We start from the raw sequence: 6989 nt of genomic DNA, 5'->3' as shown, positions 1-6989 counted from the left end.
TCCTGTGATCCGGCCCGATAACACAGGAGAATATTTCTCTTGTGTTATTTCGCGTTATTCAGGTGTAATTATGGTGGTATCGATGTATCATTGCGTTATTATAACACTGGAAATATTCCCATAACATAATAACACATGAATACCAACACAATAACATCTGAATAATGTGGAATAACGCGTGAAGAATATTCCCCTGCATTAAAACGATTTTTTTTATTTTTCTGTCATTTTCATGTATCTGCATATCAGTGAACTCTGAACGTAACCCTACGTTTGAAATCCTAATGTAATATTTTTTCCCATTTTCATGTTTGCCCTCATATTTCTTTTGTGCAATTTTATCAATTTTTACATAATTATTTCTATATATTTGCTTGTGGTCTTAGTTAAAATTTTTAGATTATCTTATAACTTAAAATTTTCCTATTTTAAGAAAACTTCATGTGCAATCCAAGTTATAATCATGACGTCAAAAGACTGTTAATGGTCTAAAAATAAATCTTTTTATCCTTGATTGGAGAAGCAAATGACAAAAGCCACATCATAATCAAGTGTGCCCTCAATTTTAGAAGAGAATCGATTATAGTTATCTAGAATAGTATAAAATTGTAAGTTGATTTTTCTTGATCTCCTCCACCATATAAAGCAATAATCATCCTAAATCTTGAATACCCCAAATATCTTAGAAAATCATTCTTATCACAAAACTATATTTACTAGTCTAAAAATCATTGTTAAGCCAAAAATAGAAATGCAAAAAAAAACTCATGGCAGCCCCTCATTTTTCATATAAATCATTTGTCTATGTCTTTCTCTCTCTCTCTCTTGTTGTGATATATAAAATAGAATAATCGAAGACGAAGCGAAAAAATAGAACGAGAAAATTAATACCAGAAAACAGTAACATAACGGAACACATAGATATACGTGGTTCAGCAAATTGCCTACATCCACGGAGTTTAGGTGTAATTATGGTGGTATTGATGTATCATTGCGTTATTATAACACTGAAAATATTCTCATAACTCAATAACACATGAATACCAACACAATAACACCTGAATAATGTGGAATAACACGTGAAGAATATTCCTCTGCGTTAAAACGATTTTTTTTAATTTTTTTGTCAACTTCATGTGTTCGCATATCAGTGAACTCCAAACATAGCTCTGCGTTAGGAATCCTGATGTAATAATTTTCCTCTTTTCATGTTTGCCCTCATATTTCTTATGTGCAATTTTATCAATTTTTACATAATTATTTCTATATATTTGCTTGTGGTCTTAGTTAAAATTTTTAGATTATCTTATAACTTAAAATTTTCCTATTTTAAGAAAACTTCATGTGCAATCCAAGTTATAATCATGACGTCAAAAGACTGTTAATGGTCTAAAAATAAATCTTTTTATCCTTGATTGGAGAAGCAAATGACAAAAGCCACATCATAATCAAGTGTGCCCTCAATTTTAGAAGAGAATCGATTATAGTTATCTAGAATAGTATAAAATTGTAAGTTGATTTTTCTTGATCTCCTCCACCATATAAAGCAATAATCATCCTAAATCTTGAATACCCCAAATATCTTAGAAAATCATTCTTATCACAAAACTATATTTACTAGTCTAAAAATCATTGTTAAGCCAAAAATAGAAATGCAAAAAAAAAACTCATGGCAGCCCCTCATTTTTCTTATAAATCATTTGTCTATGTCTTTCTCTCTCTCTTGTTGTGGTATATAAAATAGAATAATCGAAGACGAAGCGAAAAATAAAACAAGAAAATTCATACCAGAAAACAATAACATAACGGAACACACAGATATACGTGGTTCAGCAAATTGCCTACGTCCACGGAGTTGCAGAGGATTTTTACTACTTGATGAATTTACACTAGTCGATCGTCTCGATAATTACAAGAAGAGTATCTCATTTCTTAAGCCACCAATGGGAAGAACCGCGAACCGGAGATATAAGCATTGAAGAGCCTTGAGATGCATTTAACCATGGCAGGAGGTGCGACTCTTCACGAAATACAGAACGGGAGGCATGAGTGGTTTTGCAAAGGGGCGAAGCAAAGCTTCGCTTCGCGACAGAGCGGGAGCGGGAAAAATCTTTTTTTTTTTTTTAACTTAATCGGGCTCCACAGTTAAAGAAATGGGTTATCCTACGAGATATGCCCATGTATCCATTTCCCAAACATGTGTATATTGTGGTGGCCACTATGGCACTTCACAACTTCATCCGACGACATCCCTCTCAATCAAATACGAACTTCATTTTGGCTATTACAATCAAATTATTGACTCTCCAGAATCTTCAGGATCTCTCGTTGGTCAATCATTACCTGAGGATGAGATCGAGTCGATTGAAATTGAAACACGGGACCGTGAGGGTGCAGCCGAGATGACTGCTTTGAGGGAGTCTATCGTAGATGCTATATATGAATGTTGATTCAGCAACACTTTTTTATTTATTACATGTTCTTTTGGGATGTATTTCAATGTAGTATGGATTTGCATTTTAAGGTTTTATTAAGAATTTTGTATCTTTCATTTGGGATGTAATTCGTTGTAGTATGGATATGCATTTTGTTTTAAATTATTTTTTCTGTTTTGTTTAGTTTTAGTTTTATTTTGTTTTGTTTAATTTTTGTTTAATTTTTGTATGGATTTTCCTTTATTTTAATATATAAAGCTTAATTTTATGATCTAACAGATTCTTCTGATTGTTTTTCTCTCGGGAGAAGTATGAGCTCTAAAATTTCAGGGACCACCCGAGTTGTGTTGTGCTACTGCGGACTATCGACTCCCTTACTTCACGCCAACTGCATAGCAGTGAGAGATAATTCTACGGCTGTCATAGGGGTGTTTCAACAAGATGTGGTTCCTTCCATTGGGTCGACATGCTGACATACTCCCATGGCGACAGCGATCGTGTTACGATGGTTTCCCAAGAGGACAGTGTCGTTGAGGAAAGATGATGTCAGAGTTTTAAATTGAATATTTTAATATTTTTACTTGTAATTGTAATTGTATTTCTTCTTATTTTATTTGTTTTGATACTCACGAAGTGGTGAGTAATGTATTTAATGTATTTTAATTTATGTATTTTAATTTTTGCAACTGAACTGTAATATTTTAATATATCTATTTTATTTATTATTTTTCATAAACAGTTCTGTTGCAAACTGTTTAACCAAACATGGGCAGAATGATCATTTATTCAACAACAGCTCCCAGTAAGCTGTTCTGAAAAAACTGTATCAAACAACAAATCAGCTTATTCTGATAATCTGCAGATTATCATATTATCATAATAATCCGTTTATCAGCAGATCATAAATAATCAACAACTGCCCCACACAGATACTAAATCTACTAAATCTCATAAGTTATTAACATAAATGTGCTCCATAAATAAAAATTTAACAAAAAAAGGTCCTCTAAAAATTTGAATAATTTTTTAATTGCTTCTAGATTCATTACCACAAGCTTTGTGCTAATAAGCAGAGGCGGACCTAAGTTAGAGTCCCCGTTGAATTTCGCAAATTCTCTAATAATAGGGGCAAATAGGTCATTTACTCTCCCTAAAATAAAGTTTTGCCCTGTCTTGACCTATTTTGTATGGGAGAAAATATTGCATTCGGAGTTGTGTCCGGGCAACAGACAGGATGTACACGGAGGTCGGTTTTTTTTTTTCTTTGTTTCTTCCGTGCATCGCATTCGTTGTTCGGACTCAGCTTATGTTCGGACTCTGGACGGAATATTCTATCATCTATACAAGGCTCTGCACGGGGAGTTTGCACCGGAGAGAAGAAAAATGTTGGGAATAAAGTCAAAGAGGGTAAAAATTAGAATTTTTAGGGAAGAAGCTAACCATAGAGTGGGCAATGGGTTATCATAGGCCAAAAGCAGCCAGCTATACCTGGGTTCTCATGGCAGCCTGGTAGATAGAGCAGACAGAAAATTGTAACAGATTTTAGCTTCTTGTGACATTTATTTTCTTTTTCATTATAGATTATTTTAAAAAAGTTTTTTTTTTTTTTTTTTACTTTTGAACTTATCATATCATATTAAAATTTTCAACATTTTAAAAATTATTATAATATGAGTTTTATATTTCAAATAATAACCATCCTCTAACTAATGATTATACTTTTCAAATTATTAAACAAAATAATAATAATAATAATATTACATCGAATTTTTTTTTATTACTTATAATTCAAAAAGCTTATTTTATAGATATTACATTAAAATTTCTATTATTAAACAAAATAATAATAATAATAATACATCGAATTTTTTTTTATTACTTATAATTCGAAAAGCTTATTTTATAGATATTACATTAAAATTTCTAATTATTTATATTGAAATTATGATGATAAAAAAAATTAATTAAAAATTTTCAACTATTGATAATATAACAAAATTTGCTCATCAAAAGTAATTGCGAGTTCTGCTAATAAAAGGAAAGCATTAAATTGACCGAAACAACCATTTAAAAAAATAAATTTATGAAATTGACATCGTCCTCATTTAAAATGGCGAAAATTAGGAATTGTAGCAACTTAAAATGTTCACAATTTTTTTTTTAATAATTTATGGATTTTAATTTAGTGCATTTAGATACATGCCACCCAATTCTTACATGTTTACATATCTAACACCTAAATTTTAATTAAGTGGTATGCATGCAAATCCTCGGCAAAATACCAAAAGCACTTGAAGGCATGTGGTCCAGCATTTTAATAAAAAACCATATATTTATTTTTTCTTCATTTGAATCTTGCGGTCGCCCACCACAAATTAGACAGAAGAAGGCGAGGCCGCTGGATTGATCCCGTGGCCCAGGTTGCGGATCTAATATTTCCCTCATACCCCGCATATCGTGAAGCTGAGGGAGGCAAATCTTTTGTCCTAGCGTCTCGCCTAGCGAAGCCGCCCGTCCGCTGGTCTCGATCGTCTCACGAAGCCCCCCTCGCTCCCTCGAAGCCGGCCCGCCTGTGGCTTCCTTCTTCCACTGAAGCATTTTCTCCCTTGAAGCCTGTGCTTTGTAAGTGTTTGTTCTCCATCGCTTGAAGTTGTATCTTCAATTGCTTTTCCCAATTTTGTGGAAGGATTTTCACTGATGTGTGGTTCTGCTTGAGTTTATTTTTGTATTGGGTGATGCTGATGAAATTCATCATGGAGGATGATCTATGCCCCTCTTTATGTTGAGGAAGAGCTTGGACAGTCAATGTATGCGTGCGTAATCTTTCCATTCCTTTAGGAGCTTGGACATCCCTCTTCTATTCCCCTCTTTATTTTTGTATTGTGTGATGTTGTTAAGTGAGTTGTATAACTGAAATTTTGTTCTGTTTTGAAATGAATTTATGTTTTTGAAGTATCAAATATGTGTCTGTCATAGTTCTGTTTTAAACAACATTACTAAACATGGGCAGAATGATCATTTTTCTAGAAACAACTGTCTCATAACTGTTTTCAACAGCTGCAATAAACAAGCAGTCAATTTTACCGCAGCAACATCCTGGGGCAGCACAGCTGCAGCTGCCCGAAACAGACGCTTAATGACTTCTTTCAAGCATTTCGAAGATAGAAAAATTTACATGCATAACACTTAATTCATATGTATTTATGTATCCCGCACCTGAACTTTAATTTTTACTCATGTATTATTTTATTTATGCATAAAAAGATAAATACAATTTTTTTAAAAATAAAAATTGCAGTATTTTTTATGAAATATAAAAGAATTGAGTGATATAGATGTAAAAAGTAAGGCATAGATGTTAAATATATAAATACTTTTATTTTAGGTGGTATCTATCTAAATGTTCTTTAAAAAGCTGAAGTTTAGATTTGTGCAAACAAGACAACTTACCACCCTTTTTGCAAGAGAAGATTATCCATATTGAAGGAAAAGTTCAGTCCTCATTACAAAGAAGAATTGGCTTAAAAAAATATTATGATTTATTTTCTTTTAGCTAGGCCATTATAATTGGGAAATTAAGTGGGTGATAGTATACGTTTTTGATAAATTTAAATCTTATCTGATTGAAACTAAATTCGCAGTTCATATTGATCACTCTGTTATTAGATATCTGATGACGAAAGAGAACACTAAGCCTAGATTAATCAGATGTGTCCTTTTAATGCAAGAATTTGATATTGAAGTAGTAGATTAGAATGGATCTAAAAATCAAATTGTGGATCATTTACCGAGATTCACTCATGCAAATTCTTGTGCTTATTAAGAAGATGTTGATGAGAATTTTTCTGATGAACAGTTATTAGCTATTGATGATTGGTGTATTATATGGTATGCTGAGATAGTTAACTATATAGTTAGCAATATTATATCCTATGGTTTGTCATACCATCGAAGAAGGAAATTTTTCCACGAAGTCAGATATTACATTAGTGATGAACTATATTTTTATAAGAAATGCAAGGATCAAGTGATAAGATGTATACCCATAGAAGAAAACTATGAAATTATTCAGAAGTGTCACAATTCTGAATGTGGTCGGCATTTTGAAGTTTATAAAACTGCTTATAAGATTTTACAATTTGAATTTTACTGGTCTACTCTATTTAATATATATTAACATTCTTGGAAGGCAACCCATGCAATATGGTGTGATTGTGTTTTTGTGTTGTTTTGTGGTTTGCTATGATTTGAATATTGTGTGTATATTTGTGTTTGTGTGTGTGATGTGAGATATTGAATCCTCAATCTTCTCCTTATGACTGGATTCTACTCTAGTTGTTGAAGGTAGTAAGATCAATGTTATTCTCTCCACCTCAGTTCTTAACATAGGTCTATCCAAAGTCATGTTGAATTTAGTCATAGGATGGGTCCATCTCAATTCTGTTACTTCTTTTATCTGACCTTGTTTTCATTAAGAAATGTTCCATAAACCATCTTGATAAGCAACATGAGGATGGCTTTACACTATCTATATTCATATAGAATATGCATACA

The sequence above is a fragment of the Phalaenopsis equestris genome, unplaced genomic scaffold (assembly GCF_001263595.1).
Source record: "Phalaenopsis equestris unplaced genomic scaffold, ASM126359v1 Scaffold000003, whole genome shotgun sequence".
NCBI lineage: Eukaryota > Viridiplantae > Streptophyta > Magnoliopsida > Asparagales > Orchidaceae > Phalaenopsis > Phalaenopsis equestris.
This window is presented reverse-complemented; position numbering follows the sequence as displayed.